The 15,435-nt window shown below is 33.5% G+C and overlaps 1 protein-coding gene across 2 annotated transcripts in view; it reads right to left on the bottom strand.

Annotated features, from left to right (window-relative positions):
* The window catches only part of LOC126816848 (beta-hexosaminidase subunit beta), a 124,361-nt gene that overhangs the window by 52,995 nt on the left and 55,931 nt on the right, over positions 1 to 15,435 (bottom strand). For both annotated transcript variants that reach the window (XM_050543622.1, XM_050543621.1), the window contains exon 3: positions 3,707 to 3,766. The gene's annotated coding sequence lies outside the window, so the exon portion shown is untranslated. The remainder of the gene's footprint in view (positions 1 to 3,706; positions 3,767 to 15,435) is intronic.

Raw genomic sequence — 15,435 nt, forward strand, 5'->3', positions numbered from 1 at the left:
GGATTCGAATGACAGACTCAATGACAGACCTTATGAAACAATGTGCACGCTCTAAACCATTCGGTCATCCAACTCCCTTTAATATTGCCAGATGTTACAGCTGTGTTTGACGACAAATATTGACAATTTGTGTGGGAAATATCCCAAATATACCACATTGAAACAGGGTACAATAGTCAATGGTCGCTGGTTGTTATTTTTATATTCTTATTTCTTCTATCAAAGCCTTTCTAAACTTACCATTAGTGTCTGGATAATTGAGTTAACTTTATTAACCCTATGAAGAACAGAACATATGCCAAATAATTCTGGTAATTTCTATTTTCAAATACAGCTTTGACTAGAACAACCAAATGGTTTCTAGCAAGCTTCGTCAAGTTATGATAACAAATGGCTGATTCCTGTGATAAAATATTCCAAGTTAAAGATACATTTATATGGAAGATTAGATACAGATTATATGGAAGATTAGATAATAATTAACAACTACATGGTGTAAAGGGAATATGCTGAAAATTTCAGTAAAAAGACTTCACTCTAAGCCAAGAAAAACTTATTTTAAAATCTTTGTAGCCTCGATTGTCATTGTTACTGCTGTCACGATAATTAACAAAGCCTTGATTATCCATTTTGGCTTTTCAATCATCAACAGACGTTGAACAGCAGATCAGATTCAAATCCAATGAAAATCAGACAGATAAGATGGCATCGAGAGTTGATTATGCTCTTTTCATGTTACTTAATGCCTAATTAATAGTTTATATAACATTTTAGGTCTAAAGAAAGACCTGCACTAGGCAAATTTACCGCTTGCATAATGCATGTTTAACTATTCCAAAAAAATACTTAAAGGAGCTAAGTCGCTAATATTTGGGACCTAGAAATTGACACAAATGGGTTGCAACACATACAATAATGAAATATGAATGTATATAAATTGATTTACATTCAATCGTTTCTGTTTTTACTGTAATTTCCTATCAGTTAGGTTCGGCGAAATATGCCAGTATTCTCAATCGAATTTCAATCTCTAGCGACTGGTTATTCCAACCTACGCCGATAGTATTTATTGGGCATGCTCTCCAGATAAGAATATAGCGTCACCGTTTGACATGACTTGTGGAATATGCCTAGCCTCGTTTTGCGAGTCCCTTACTACAAATAGCGCTAAAAAGTATTATGGTACACGATTCGTGTACCAATTGTAAAATGTTTATTTTGTCTTAAATATTGGATATCAGAAGGCCATCTTTTCCCGGTAAGATCACAACATCAATGTTGATTTAAACCGATAAATAAATCGTGTTTTTAATGTTGAAGATTTGGGATGATATGAGTTAGAGACTTAGCTACTTTAAAATAGGCTCATAATTGATGACATGAATAATGCCAGTCCCAATACTAATAATATTGATTATGAATATCCTATATATAACATCAACTCAACACAAACTAGATCATTTGGGGACTAACATATGGTTTAAATTTATGTCAATAATTCGCTTGTGCATAAGAATATTTAATGTAACTAAATGCAAAATATTTTTGTTCATATAATCAAGTGTCTCATATATAAATCCTGCCAAGCTCTCCTATTACTTTATTCCCTGTGTTAAATCATTGGCTCATAATTCAATATCAGATTCAGTTTTCATTTTCAAACTAATAATAGTATCATAATATCTTGTCATCCAGTAACTAATCCTCCAAGATTCTTGTATAATACATGTACCTCGATATCCAGTCACTCTCAGTCATATCCCAACACTACATCTTGAACTCTCGTGAGAACATTACATAAGCCAGCAACTCCTCCTGTGTAAATTGAATCAAATGGTAATATTTTTCCTAACCAAATGTCAAAGAATGCCAAAAGCCATAAATTACCATGAATGAATCATGTGACAAGTGAATTCTGGCTTGGGGTTTTATTGTCTGTCCTCTACTCTCCATAATTAAAACTGAACAAACACCAACATAAACCAGGAGACAACCATAAAATGATAGAAAAATTGATCAGTATTAGTTGAGGTCATGAACCTTGTGTATTTACATAACCAATTAGTGCCTGTTTTAAACATTTTGCTATGGGCAAATGAAATGGTGTTTAACGTTCTACTGTTCTACTCCAACAGGACTGATGAAGATGAGCATAAGCTACACTGTGTGCTATGATGGAAATATTGCCCAGACAGCGATACTATCAAATTTCAACTGCCAAGGGATCTTTTATGCGAATGTCAATGTTGTACACGGGGAAATGGTTGTTAATAATGACAAGTAAATAAATAATGTCAAGGATATCTTATTTAAAAAAAAGTGTTAAAAGTCAACATTTGTTTTTTGTCTTCCAATAACTCAGTGGTTTTTAACCTTTTTCTGGCAACAGCACACCTAGGAACGCATAAAAAAAAACAGTGGGACACCTGGCTAAATATATACGAAAAATATTTAAATTTTGCAAAATAAAAACATGTAAGTCAGACGTCATACAACCGTAGACTGAGACTAATCATAGACACATATAATGATTCAAACTAAATAAATAAAAACACAGCTATGAACTTATCAGTAGACAACAGTGAATACTTAAATGGGATCACATGGCTTATCGCATTTTCTTAGTGTGCCGTTCAAAATTTCGCGGCACATTTTGGAAGATCTCGTGGCACACTGGTTGAGAATCACTGCAATAACTCATGGTAACTGTCACCTTTTTACTTCCCAAATATTTACATGTTCACCTACTTCAATCTAATAATTTGATCCATTTACAGTTATGTTAGAATCATAGAAATCTATTTTATCACAACTCTTCACTCTTGAATTGAATAGAGCTTCCCACATCTATGAAAATAACCTAAAACTGACAGTTCATTAAAAGGGATTTTGTTGTTGTTTTTTGTCTTCCCATCAATCATTATGACTGTCACCATATTAGGAAAATGTTTACATGTACATCAATCTCATTGTAATATTTTGATCTTTTTATGTTTACTTGAGTTCAAACTAATATATTTTATTACCAAATCTTTGTGCTTCGGGATCTTATAGTAACTTAAAAAGGTTGTAGAGAGAGAGATTGTGAGACAGAGAGACGTTGGGTTTACTCGACACAAACTAGGTCATTTCGGGACTAACACATGGTTCAATTTTATTTCAATATTCGCTTGCGTGTAGGGGTCTCTAGCAGTGGGAGGAAACCAGAGGACCAGAGAAAACCCACAAGGTTGGACACGTGACCCTACTCCTTGTCACATGCAACCGGGGAATCGAAACCACGCCAGATGACTCAATAACAGACCTTATGATACAGAGCGCACATGCTAACCATTCGGCCATCCAACCAACCCCCTCAAAAGGTTGTGGATGTTTTGTCTTCCCACATAACTGTCACCATATACACATGTACTTTGGCATTATTTACATCTACACCAAACTCTTTGTAATATTTTGATTGTTTTATAGTTTCTGATTCTATGTGGACTCGCAACATGTACTAATATGCCATAGCATTTGATACATTTTGGTCAGGTTTAAAAAATAACATGCATTCCACACTGAAACCTGGTCAATTCAAATATCAGATTATATTTACTTCCACAAAATCATGTGCACAGTGAGAGGAAACGTGTGCGTCTAAAGAAAACCCACAAGATTTAGCCGTTACATAGTATATCTTTAAAAATATATAATTTAATCTTACCTTAAAATGTTTTATATAATCCTTATATTAATGCTATTCATTCCGATCCTACACTAGCAGCTGAAAAATACAAAGAAATAATATAGACTAATAATATAGTGGTAGAGTTTTGTTTGCACACAGTTTAAATCACTATATTGGGACCTGGCAGTGGGCCGCAAGTGTTTAGTACTCTTCTTGTTAAGGGCTACGCCAGTTCTTGTACAATCGACATGCAACTTGGATTACTTGTTCCTCGGAGAATTGGGAATCGATTGTGGGGCTTTGATTTTTGATATAGCGTTACAATTCAATGATGTAATGATGTAATGCTTAGTTCCTGGTCCATATTTTAAACTAGCAATAAATCTATGCAAGTCAGAATAATTTGTTTTCATTAAACATGCATTATACAATAGCTAAATCTGCCTATTGTAGGTCTTTCTTTTTGCCTGAAATGTTATCTAAATTATTGATTAGACATTTATTATACACGTATGATCAAAACCATAATTAACTCTCGATGCCATAGTTAGAATGCGATATTTAGTGGATTTAAATACCTTTTGTGATGGTTAATTTAACATAAAAATGGATAATTGAGTCTTAGTTTACTATCACACCAAAGTTAGTAATGACGTTCAAGGTTAGCCTAAAATTGAATCGCTAATATCTCAGTTCATAGTGAAGCAATTTGACTGAAATTTTCAGCATATTCTGTTTTCATCATCTATTTATTAACTATTATAGCGAGAAATGTCAGCTCTTTATTTTATCTTACCTAATGCCCCTTGAAACAGCCTCTAATCAAACTAAATTGTTTAATATTAAATCATAAATTCTAGCAGTTTATAATTAAGAACTGATTCTTGCAATATGTGTGTGAATGTTGTTAATCTCTCTATAACCACATTTAGTGTACTATTTTGGTAGACATCCAATTTAGGAATAAAGATTTTCAAGATATTTATGGACGATCGTAAGATTCCACAAATTTGAAGACGGCCATAATTAATCATAATATGTTTTAATTGTAATATCCATTAAAGAAAAGATGTGCTTGGTGTTTATAAATTTATAACAATATTTCATTTATAGAGAGACAGATGGGTGATATGGATCAGACAAAACAGTTACACAGCAGATATGGTGAAATGAAATATTTTTTTTTAAAACATCCTACTATTCTGTACCGACATGATACCGTTTGATAAATATTTCCCGAGAAAATATCAATATTAGATATATCAACTTGTGAAATATCACCATTCATTTTAATTTTCAAGAAGGCCCCACAAAACTGGCATTTGATTTTTAAAAGTCAATTTAATCATATAGAAAAAAAGAACAAGTCCTGAGAACATCCATTCTAAAATTTTGACAGGATATCCATTTTTTGGCCAGCAATTCAAAAAAAATAATTAAAAATACCTTGTATGATTTTATACTTAAATTTCTATGTCTTCTCAACACAAGAATCATTTAATCATAAAATAAAACAATCTGATTATTTCAACAACAGAAGAGATCTTTATGAAACTCAAAGCAGTCACTTGATCAACTTGTGAATAGGACTATGTACAATGATGCGTGGTACATGTATAGAATTCATGTATTTAATTGTACGTTATCATTACACAGGTACTGAGTGAACTATACCACTGGTGTCAAAATCGGCCAGAACACAGATTGAAAAAATCGAAAAAATATCGTGATGGCATGGAACAAGAATGGTTTTAACACATGTTGGAGACATTAGTACGAACTATATATCCACCAAGTTTCAGATTTTTAGGTTCTCATCTACAGAGTTAAATAGGCTCGAAAATACTGATAGTTCAATTGATTTAAATAAAATCTATTTTATTATTTCAATATATTCTATCATATATTATTCAATTCAGCACATAATCTTCCCTATTTATTTTATCCTATATTTCATTAAAGCAATTCTAACAAAACCTACTGTTACACTAACTAGTTTCTTAATAAAAATTATTTTATATTAAATTAATTTTTACAAAAACTACAGTGACTATGAGAGAGAGAGAAATGGGGTTTTAACGTCCATGAAACAAACTAGGTCATTTTGGGACTAACATATGGTTCAATTTTATTTCAATAATTCGCTTGCGCGTAGGGGTCTTTTTTAGTGGGAGGAAGCCGGAGGACCAAGAGAAAACTCACGAGATTGGACCTGCAACTGTACACCTCGTCACGTACAACTGGGGAATCGAAACCACGGCAGCTGACTCAATGACAGACCTAATGATACAGCGTGCATGTGCTAACTGCTAACCATTCTGCCATCCCCCCCTCCACAGTAACTATACAGAAACTTATTACTTTAATAAAACAAGGAGCTTCTCATACTATGTTATTTTTTACTGGTTATTCAATACAATGTCAAGTTTGTTACCAGGAATTTTTTACTATGATTTATTTACAAGGATTGGTTCCTGTTTTTCCTCGGATGCATCACTGAGATCCAAATTTGCCTGCACTGTTATGGGGACTCTTCCGCCCCTCTTTTCCTATCGTGTGTGAGGTTTTATCGTCTTCTTCTTGGGATAATAATAACATGTATATTAATATATATAGGGGTTCTTACTCCATTCAATTGTCTAAAGACATAATATCAACCATACTAAACTTTCACGGTCTGTCTACAATTTGCTCCGTTTGAAGAGACTGACCTATTAGTGTCCAAAACTTGAGAAATTGAATAATAGGTCACGCTGTGTGACGTGTGTATTTTGTTTTTGACATCCATGTAAAATGAATCTTTGGAAAGTATATATATCGATCACTATCCTTAATTAATCCATAAACATTGAGTGGTCTGTTTCCATGTTATTTATAAACTCAGTTGTCTCACTCCGCTTTATTTTTAAACTCGGTTGTCTGAATCTGTGTTATTTTTAAACAAAGCTGTCTGCATTCTTGTTATTTCTGATCAATTATGCAAGACAAAATCTATATTAATATATTTTTTAACAAAAATACTTTTAGAAAAAAAATGTGAGCCTCTAGCCATTTAATTTAAATTGCAATGGGTAAATAAATATAATGATATGAGTTTTCTCTATTCTTAGATGTATATCATGTATATCAATATCGATACCATCATTTTATCTCAAGTTTCTAACAGCAAATATACAGTCGTTTTCCTCTAAAATAATAAAAGTTAAATTTGCCATTGAACAAATAAATCATAATCATAAATATTTTCAGGATTCTTTTGACGCGCAGTTTATTGTTCAATCCAAACGACTTGATGAGCACTGTTCCTTGCACCACAGACAAGGGGAAACCACGCTGGTAAGTCCTGAGGAACATTCTGGAGGGAACCCTTGGACTACCTGGTTTGTGAATCAGCGTCTAAATCACTGAGTCAACGAAACTCTAACAGCACTAAAAAGAACACAACATTATTTGTATAATGTCTCTTTAAACTTAAAGTAACATCTGTCAATATGTCGCCAAAGTTTAATGTCTGGACACAGTATGCCTTTTAGTTTGGCCAAAGTATTTTGACGCCAAATTTACTCGTGCAAAGCAGTGGAATCACAAGGCAAATGCATGTACCCAATTTATCAGCAAAAAAGTCATCTGAAACTTAACTCATGTATGCTCTGGTGCGATTTTGGCCATATAATATACGTGCCGATAAATATTCTGCCGATAAATATTAAACATTTTCGATATTGGCAAATGGTGTTGTCCAGACAAAACAAGCAAAATTCGCTGGCGAAGGTGTCTTCCAAGTTCGACCAAATGATTATCTGTAAAAATTTGCCTTGTATGTCTTACATGTAGCCATAACATTAACAACAAATAATAAATGCACACAGTAAAACATTCAATATGATTTAACTAGAAGCAGTTTAATATCTTTAATCTAACCAATAACCAGAGGGCAGTAGTTTTTTTTAATTTGTCAAATTTTATTATAATTTACCAGTAATAAATCAACATGATCCTAAGGGAATACAATTGTCGTGTGATCATTTTCCATACGTCCCTGAGGCAACTGGTTGATTTTACAAGATTTCACGACAATTTCAAAGGAATCAATTCATGTCTTTAAGATATTTTTTCTCTTAGTCTTTGGCTATGGTTCAATCAGTGGCATTCCAGTTTCAAAGTAAACATGACTCTTAAGTCCATACTTAATAACAAGCACAATGATTAAAAGAAAAATATATTGATCCAAAAATCATTCAAATTCAATCAGCTCTATCTTTTTTACCATTTGAAGTTTACATTAGTTATGTCCCCATCTTTAATTGTCCATTTGTTACTATATTTTTATATTTGGGAGTTTTTATTTTTGTTCACAATAACAAGTTCCTACAATATTGTATTTCTTATATTTTGGACAATATTAGTCTTGGGGGGACAAAAGAAAAAGAATATTACAAAAACAGTTAAAAACTAAATTAAAAAAACTAAACAACCAAAATAACAAAATGTAACTTATTTAAAATTATTTAAATAAATGCCAAGTGGTACAAGGATGTAGAAGAGTGTAGGCGGTAACTCCCACTCTTCCCCCAACACAAACATCCTTGTTTTAGGTCAACTTTTAATTCCATTCCGAATGTCTTACTGTGTGCATTTATTATTTGCGGTTAATGTTATAGCTACATGTTAGACAAATAAGGCAAATATATGAAATCATGTTAGGCACTTACAAACTTGTACATGTACCTGGCATTTTTAACTTTTTGCCCAACATCAATCATCATTAAATTAAAAACACTGATAAAATAAAAAAAATGACAAACATGATGAAATGACATGACTTATTTGACAGGTGTCTTACACATATATAAAAATCCCACATCCTTGTCATGATTTGAAATAAGTAATACATATATAATATTGCAAACCTACACAATAATAAATGAATGGCCATCTAGCTATTATATCTGATTTCTCATTGACATCCGAAAACCACAGATATTATCTCAGGCAACTAAAGTCATAATGTTTACAGTATACCATTACCTCCAGTTTAAAGAAATAAATCTTAAAATATCAGACATATAAACAGCATGTAATAACCATCCATTAAATATCAGTCTAAGTTCAAACAATCTTCATTATCCATTAAGAATTGCACAAAAATCTTACCAAGCTTTATAATTCAATCCAATATTCCTCAAATATATGTCCCTGAACTACTGGCACACGATGATCGGTTATAACTAACAACGCAGTACACACACCATATGGGACAGGACAGCCAAACCATACATCTTATTACACAGCCTACAGGCAAATAAACCCTAAACAGCCTTCAGCCAATCTCAACAAGGATGAAACACTTCTTTTATTCTGGGTCGAATGTATAACATTGACACTATACCTAAAGCACAGTTAATGTAATTGATTTATTGTCCGATTTTGAAAATTTTTGCCACGGATGATTATGTAACATTAACACATTGAATATAAAGTATAGATGGAGAAATAGACGATGATGTTTAGGGATAATACCCTCCAGTCACTTCACTAGACTCCACCCATCTTATAAACCTCTTACAGTAGGCAAGTAGATTAGATCTAATCTTGGATTATAATCATTAATAAGCCGATGATTATAACTGTCTAAGTATGAATGACAGTTTTACTGTTATTAATTGAATCCACCAATAATTTTTTTTTAATAATGCTACACATTTATTAACTGGCCATTATGCTTGACTGACAGAGCATAAAACTTTTAATACCTTGGGGGTGTCGGGTGGGTGGTAAATTTCAGTTTAACATAAAACTCACAGCTATTAATTGAATCAGTATTGATTATGATTACATAATTTCGTAACATTCATGTTTGTTTATTTCTGTTTAGTCTGGGGTTTTTTTTATGAATAATACTGCTATACATTTAGAAGTTAATATGGAACTTTATTAACTGGTGATTATACTTGACTGATCATAGAGCATAAAATATTTAATGCATTTAGTTTTATTATAGCAATTCATTTTAATATAAATTTTACAATGCCAATAAACTCTACTATTTCCTTGTTTTTATCTTTTAGATGTGTTTTTAACATGAATAATAAAATATTATTGAGTTATTTTTGTTGTTAATCGGTTGAAATTTGAAGAAGATTAGGTGCCCACGAAAGAGCCCTTGACAGTTGGATTTGAAGAAAATTATGTGCATGCGAAAGAGTCCTTGACAGTTGAAATTTGAAGAAGATTAGGTGGAAATATGCTACTGTCTGTTCAAAATTACAATTACAATATTTTGATTAGTTTTGTGCATCTTTAAATCTTTATTTTTGTTGTTAATCAGTATTTACCGATAAGAATTTTTTTTTTTTTTTAGAAATAATAAAATGCTACTAGTTTTTTATTGCATCTATTTGGACATCAGAAACTTTAAGATTTGATAAAGCATATAATGATGCTACTAGGTTTTTCTTTGTGCATGTACGTATATTGACATGAAAAACTTTAAGACTTTATCAAGCTTATGCTTATACTTTAACCAGGAACTATTAGTTTCAAGCTTAAGTTGAAGGCGATTCCAAATTACCGTTTTAATGGAACTGTCAGCAGTTCATAAAAAGTAGTTCACAGGCTGTAATAAGCAGATAGTATATATCTGAAAACAGACTTTTTCTCACAACCCACTTTCATATATATCCACTTTTATATTCTTCTTGTCCTGTTCTGTGTTTTAGCAACACCCTTTCCATTCACAGGAAACACTTATTAGCATGGGGTGCTAGAATCATGCAACATGCAGGGTCGAACTGTCACTTGCATTCTTAGGAGAGAGAGAGAGAGAGAGAGAGAGATATGGGGTTTAGCATCCACTGGACACAAACTAGGTTATTTCTGGACTAACAAATGGTTCCATTTTATTTCAATAATTTGTTTGCGTGTAGGGGTCTTTAGCAGTGGGTGGAAACCAGAGGACCCAGGTGAAAATCCATGATGTTGGACAGGCGACCCTAGTCCATGTCACGTACAACCATGGAATTGAAACCACGCCAGTTGTCTCAATGATAGACCTTATGATACAATGCGCACACTCTAACCATTCTGTTATCCAACCCCCCAATATAAAAAAAGACTCAATTGAAAACAATTATGCAAACTCATCAAGCTAATGTTATGGCCAGTTTTGACGCTGCCAATTCTGTATAATGGAACTCGGTGGTTAAGGCTCTACGTTAATTAACTTCTTTGATTTATTGTGAACTTATTGGGTAATTTCAGTCAATAATTTGATCTTGCCTTGCTAGTAAAAACATCACATAAAATAAATCTAGAAAACCTGATTAAACTTCAGGGAACATAATACATTTATTGTGCTCTTCTTAATGTAAAGGGGGTGGGGTGGGGGGATGGCCGAATGGTTAATGCATGCGCGTTGTATCATAAGTTCTCTCATTGAGTCAACTGGCATAGTGTCGATTCCCCGGTTGTACGTGACAAGGAGTAAGGTCGCCTGTCCAACCTCGTGGGTTTTCTCTTGGTCCTCCAGTTTCCTCCCACTGCTAAAGACCCTAACTGAAATAAAATTGAACCATGTGTTATCCCAAAATGGGCCATACTCTTCAAACAAAAGTCTGCCACTCCGCTAATTCAAGTACAATCAACATAAAATTTGATGTGCTTGTTACTTGAAACATTTCGCATAGATTAATAACACTAACAGGCTTCCATTTTTGATATGATATCACAATTCCAAGATGACAACGACATCATTCTCGGTTCCTGCTCTATGGTATGCTCATACAAGTTAATCAGGACCCTAATCTTCTAAATTACTGTCTTAAAAATTTAAACAATACTAAACAAAATACTGTAATTGTAATTTTACATGGACATTTCCACCTAATCTTCTTCGTATTTCAACTGTCAAGGACTCTTTGGTGTGTACACCACTATATACATGGGTGGAACTCGATTTCCTTTCCCATTCGAATGACTAAACACAGGTCAACCTTGCTGGGGCCACCATGGCCAAGTAAAGGCGCTGCTTTATCCAGAAGAATCTTCTCAAACTTTCCATTTAAGAGTCTGGTGCCCCAAACCATGGTTCTGACCCTCGTATTGAATATTATTCTAAATATGCAAAACCCGGTAACAACTACACTTATAGAACCTTTTAACACATTCTTATGTAAAAGGCATAAAGTCAATCAAAGACATGTTATACCCACTCATTGAAATATTATCGGTACTCTTATACACATGAAGAGAACAATATTTGGACAAACTGAATGAACAGCGCATGTTAAATCTCGTACAAAAACAAAATATAAATTCCAATCCCCACAAAACATACCAAATGTTTACAATGGACAATCATGCAAGAACAGAAATAATCCATTTCTTTAGATATTCTATGCATACTGGCTTCAACTTCAATAATAAATTTTCAGATTTGCTCTGAAAAATATTCCAAGAATGTCCATCATTATGGCCGCCACATGCTGAAAACTTTGAAGAATGATAAACTGGTCGGCAGATGGAAAGATCTGGAAGATTTTACACATGGAGCGAAAATTAGAAAATATAACTTACATATTATAAATACTGGTCAAACAAGTATACAGGTGTTTTCCGGAGTAGCTTCTATTTTATTATATTGCACGTGTTTGTATTTAATAAACACAAAAACATAATATGGAACACAATTACTATTTAATTTCAAGCTTTCAAGAGAACCCTCAACAAAATGTCGCTTTGATTAAAGTAGCTTAGTCTCTAACTCAATATCATCCAAAGTCTTACACGTCAATTCAAATCAACATTGATGCTGTGATCTTACCAGGAAAAGGCAGGCTTCTGAGGCTGACCTTAAAAATATCTTTGTTTCACCAAACCCGACCCACAATCGAGGAGAAGGGTCGGTAGGTCGGGGTTTTTTTCAGATTTTTTTTTTAAAGTTAGAGAAATCAATACAGAAAACTTATTAGCTGTATACTACAGATTCATTAATTTTGTTTAATGAATTTGGGGTCTGACGTAAAAAGTAACGAACTGAAAGTCTTTTTATTAAACTTAAGAGCTAATTTGACAGCTTAATAATTTTCCGGGTGGAATCATTCGTCTTCTTTATTCAATTGGCAAAAAAATCAATGACATCGGGAATTTTTCGTGATGCCCGACTCGCACACGATTTGCCACGAACTTGAAGTGTGAAACTCCTTCAACACGTTTTTAACGATAGTGCGGGTTGTGCCTTCATTTTTCTCGAAAACGGATATTGAAAATATCGTCGTTATGTTTAAAACTACGCACCACAGACATAGAAGCAGAATCATTTCGTGGGAATGGACGTGTATTCGTCTGCAACCATTTTGTTGAGAAGCGACACCTATGACGCTTTTGTCTTGATCAACCAGTTTCAATAATGAATCAAACCATAGCCATAGTAAAGGGAAATAACTCTCGTGATATATTTCAGGTTGACACACGAAATAAAATAAAAAGATCGTGGAAAAGTGCAATAAAGTAATTTAAGTCGGGGTGGTTTTAGTTAGTCGGTCGCGTTAGGCGAAACAAAGATATTTTTAAGGTCAGCCTGATATCCAATATTTAAGACAAAATAAATATTTTACCATTGGTACACAAATCGTGTACCATAGTGTGTTTTACATCATTTGCAACAAGTGACCAGAAAGAACGAGGCTAGACATATTCAACTGGAGAGCCTGCTGAATAGACTTGAATAACCAGACGCTAGAAATTGCTATAGGGTTAAGACACATGCCTTATTTCGCTGGACATAACTGATTTGAAATTAGAGTCAAAACAGAAACAATTGAATGTAAATCAGTTTATATACAATCAGATTACATTATTATATGCGTTGCGACCCATTTGGGTCAATTTCTAGGTCCCAAGTATTAGCGATTTAGCTCCTTTAAAATAGTAATTCTGTCCCATATTATGTTTTTGTGTTTATTACGTATGTCAATTGCTAAATGCTGCTCAAAGAAGGTGTTTGTATTTGCGCAATTGGTATATTTTATTTATGTTATTCAATTTTTTTAACTTGTTTGTAAAATTTGTTTTGTATGCGGAAAGCAAGGCCATCGCTTTTGGTGTGAACGATATGTTTTTTGTTACTCCAGATATACCAGACTATGATTACATCTCAGACTAGTCTGGGATAAGTCCAAATCCAATTACCGGTACAGTTTCCTGATTACTGTACGTACGTACAGACAAATATCAAGATGCTAATCTAAAGAAAATTAAAATCAATACCAGCCACCCCTGATTTAAATTTCATATTTCAAAAGCGTATAATTTTAGTGAAATTATAAGGAAAGTTGTAATTATCGGACATGTAACATCCAATTTCAACCTATGCATCATCAATGCTTGTGACTGTATACAGTACAATTAATAGAGAGAGAAATGGGGTTTAACGTCCACTCGACACAAACAAGGTCATTTCGGGACTAACATATGGTTTTAATTTTATTTCAATAATTCGCTTGCGTGTAGGGGTCTTTAGCAGTGGGAGGAAACCTGAGGACCCAAAGAAAACCCACGAGGTTGGACAGGCGACACTACTCTTTGTCACGTACAACAGGGGATTCGAAACCACGCCAGTTGACTCAATGACAGACTTTATGATACAGTGCGCACATGCTAACCATTCAGCCGTCCAACCACCCATACAATTAATAACACCTTAAAGTAACTATGTCATATTTATGCTTTTTTCACTAAAATATCAAATTTCTCACGGCTTAATCCATGCTGATAATAATCGTAATAGTCGGACACAGAGAGAGAGAGAGAGAGAGAGAGAGAGAGAGAGAGAGATGGGGTTTAACGTCCACTCAACACAAATTGGTCATTTCGGGACTAATATATGGTTCTATTTTATTTTCATTATTCGCTTGCGCGTAGGGGTCTTTAGCAGTGGGAGGAAACCGGAGGACCCGGAGAAAACCCACGAGGTTGGACAGACGACCCTACACCTTGTCACGTACAACCGGGGAATCGAAACCACGCCAGTTGACTCAATGACAGACTTTATGATACAGCACACACGTGCTAACCATTCAGCCATCCAACCCCCACCCCCCACAATAGTCGAATATTATTCAACATTATTTAAGAAAACAAAATACCAATGCTTCATAATCCCCTGGTTTGGATTTGATCTGATTTAAAACAGGTCTACCAATAAATTTTCGCGGACAACAAATTGGCGGCGGTCTTATTACATAGCGAAAAGTAGTGATTGATGAAATTTCAATTCCACATATCTTCGTTAATACTGAATGGAATTGAAATTATCATTATATTTATTATCATATATATTATATACATCCCAATAATTTGAATTGAAATAATAAAAAAAATCCTTTAAATTCCTTCAGACCAAACATACCGGTGTACATTATATGATTCCTATCAACCTCATTAAAGGGACAATAACACTCTAGCTGGCTTGACAGCTCCAGAAAATAAAAAATAGCCTTATTCTAAGTACCTGTTGTGTAAATTATCCATTAAATTCTATTTTACTTGACCAAAGGGTTCAAAAATATTTTTAAATCAAAGTCACATTTGAAAAGCTTTACGTCAGGCTTTTCAAATCATTTAGTTGGATTTTTCCAATTTTTTAAATTAGGTGTGTTAAGATGAAATTTGTATCATCAATTAATTGGAATATTGTAAAATAGTACAATTTGTTGACCAGAATAAAGATTGGGACATATTATTCAGTTACAACAAGAGTGGTATTG

Source organism: Patella vulgata, chromosome 3 (assembly GCF_932274485.2).
Source record: "Patella vulgata chromosome 3, xgPatVulg1.2, whole genome shotgun sequence".
NCBI classification, from domain to species: Eukaryota; Metazoa; Mollusca; class Gastropoda; family Patellidae; genus Patella; species Patella vulgata.